Genomic DNA, 3157 nt, shown 5'->3' with positions numbered 1-3157 from the left:
CAACATTCGCAGGTTTGAAGCTCGTCACAGTCATCCCTTCCCAGATCCTACTCGGAATACCACAGACAAGGTTTGGACTTTTCGGATCCCAGGAATGCTGCCAATTGGTTTTAGCCTATACCACATAGATACTAATCCCACGGACTCGGTCCGTGTATTAGATACCCAAGAGAATATACTCCGGTTGTCGTCCAATAACTACGTTGAACATCATGTAGACTGCTTGTGGTTGTCAGGCACGCGGATCTTGGCTAAGGGAGTAACGAAGATAGTGGGTGATTGTCACGGGTCACCCCTTCACTCTGACTTAACTGAATTAAGTACAAGAGTATATCTTAGAGAAGAAGTACGCGTGAATTGAATAGAAAAACAATAGTACTTGCATTGATTCATGAAGAACAGCAGAGCTCCACACCTTAATCTATGGGGTGTAGAAACTCCACCGTAGAAAATACATAAGTGAAAAGAGGTCTAGGCATGGCCGTGAGGCCAGCTTCCAAACGTGAAAAGATGATAAAAGTTACATATGATTCCAAAAAGATCTAGAATAAATCTCTAAACGTAGTTTTTATACTAGACTAGTAACCTAGGTTTACAGAAAATGAGTAACTAAGTACAGATCGTGTAGAAATCCACTTTCGGGACCCACTTGGTGTGTGCTTGGACTGAGCATTGAAGCTTTTTCGTGCATAGGCTGTTCTTGGAGTTAAACGCCAGCTTGGGTGCCATTTTGGGCGTTTAACTCCAATTCTGGTGCCAATTCTGGCGTTTTATGCCAGAGAGTTTTACGCTGGATTTTAGCGCCAGTTTGGGCCATCAAATATCGAGCAAAGGATAGACTATTATATATTGCTAAAAAGCCCAAGATGTCTGATTTCCAACGCAATTGAGAGTGCAGCAATTGGACTTCTGTAGCTCAAGAAAATCGACTTCGAGTGAAGGTGAGTCAGAATCCAATAGCATCTGCAGTCCTTTTTCAGCCTCTGAATCAGATTTTTGCTCAGGTCCCTCAATTTTAGCTAGAAAATACTTGAATTCACAGAAAAATACACAAACTCGTAGTAAAATCCAGAAATGTGATTTTTGATAAAAACTAATAAAAATATAATAAAAAGTAACTAAAACATACTAAAAACTATGTAAAAACAATGCCAAAAAGGGTATAAATTATCCGCTCATCACAACACCAAACTTAAATTGTTGCTTGTCCCCAAGCAACTAAAAACAGAATAGGATAAAAAGAAGAGAATATACAATGAATTCCAAACTTATCAATGAACTTAGTTCAAATTAGATGAGCGGGGCTAGCCTTTTTGCTTCTGAATAGTTTTGGCATCTCACGTTATCCTTTGAAGTTCAGAATGATTGGCATACATAGGAACTTAGAATTCAAATAGTGTTATTGATTCTCTTAGTTCAGTATGTTGATTCTTGAACATAGCTACTTTAAGAGTGTTGGCTGTGACCCTAAGCATTTTGTTTTCCAATATTACCACCGGATACATAAATGCCACGGACACATAACTGGGTGAAACTTTTCAGATTATGACTCAGCTTTGCTAGAGTCCCCAGTTAGAGGTGCCCAGAGCTCTTAAGCACACTCTTTTTGCTTTGGACCACGACTTTAACTGCTTAGTCTCAAGCTTTTCACTTGACACCTTCACGCCACAAGCACATGGTTAGGGATAGCTTGATTTAGCCACTTAGGCCAGGATTTTATTCCTTTGGGCCCTCCTATCCATTAATGCTCAAAGCCTTGGATCCTTTTTACCCTTGCCTTTTAGTTTAAAGGGTTATTGGCTTTTTCTGCTTGCTTTTTCTTTTTCTTTCTTTTTTTTCTTTAATTTTTTTGCCAAATTTTTTTTCTTTTTTTTTTCGTAAGCTGTGTTCACTGCTTTTTCTTGCTTCAAGAATCAATTTTATGATTTTTCAGATTATGAATAACATTTCTCCTTTTTCATTATTCTTTCAAGAGTCAACAATTTTAACATTCATAAACAACAATATCAAAAATATGCACTGTTCAAGCATTCATTCAGAAAACAAAAAGTATAACCACCACATCAAAATAATTAAACTAATTTCAAGATAGAATTTGAAATCATGCACTTCTTGTTCTTTTGCAAATAAAAACATCTTTTAGTTAAGAAAGGAGAAGGATTCATAGGACATTCATAGCTTTAGGACATAGACACTAGACACTAATGATCATGTAATAAAGACACAAACATAGACAAAACATAAAGCATAGAATTCGAAAAACAGAAGAATAACAACAAGGAAATTAAAGAACGGGTCCACCTTAGTGATGGCGGCTATTTCTTCCACTTGAAGATCTTATGGAGTGCTTGAGCTCCTCAATGTCTCTTCCTTGCCTTTGTTGCTCCTCCCTCATGGCTCTTTGGTCCTCTCTAATTTCTTGGAGGATGATGGAATGCTCTTGGTGCTCCATCCTTAGTTGCCCCATGTTGAAACTCAATTCTCCTAAGGAGGTTGATGAGCGGATAATTTATACGCTTTTTGGCATTGTTTTTAGTATATTTTTAGTAGGATCTAGTTACTTTTAGGGATGTTTTCTTTAGTTTTTATGTTAAATTCACATTTCTGGACTTTACTATGAGTTTGTGTGTTTTTCTATGATTTCAGGTATTTTCTGGCTGAAATTGAGGGACTTGAGCAGAAATCAGATTCAGAGGTTGAAAAGGGACTGCTGATGCTGTTGGATTCTGACCTCCCTGCACTCAAAGTGGATTTTCTGGAGCTACAGAACTTACAATGGCGCGCTTCCAATTGCGTTGGAAAGTAGACATCCAGGGCTTTCCAGCACTATATAATAGTCCATACTTTGGCCAAGATTTGATGACGTAAACTGGCGTTCAACGCCAGCCTTCTGCCCAAATCTGGCGTCCAGCGCCAGATAAGGATCCAAAACCAGAGTTGAACGCCAGAAATACGTTACAACCTGGCGTTCAACTCCAGAAAGAGCCTCTGCACGTGTAACATTTAAGCTCAGCCCAAGCACACACCAAGTGGGCCCCGGAAGTGGATTTATGCATCAAGAACGCGTGCCTGACAAACACTTCCGTTCTACATGAAATAAGCTAGAATGAGTATCTCTTAGATCTCCTAACAGGAATCTTTGTGGCGTAAGCTAGAA

This window comes from Arachis ipaensis, chromosome B04 (assembly GCF_000816755.2).
Source record: "Arachis ipaensis cultivar K30076 chromosome B04, Araip1.1, whole genome shotgun sequence".
NCBI classification, from domain to species: domain Eukaryota; kingdom Viridiplantae; phylum Streptophyta; class Magnoliopsida; order Fabales; family Fabaceae; genus Arachis; species Arachis ipaensis.
The sequence above is the reverse complement of the archived record's forward strand: the minus strand, read 5'-3'. Positions refer to the sequence as shown.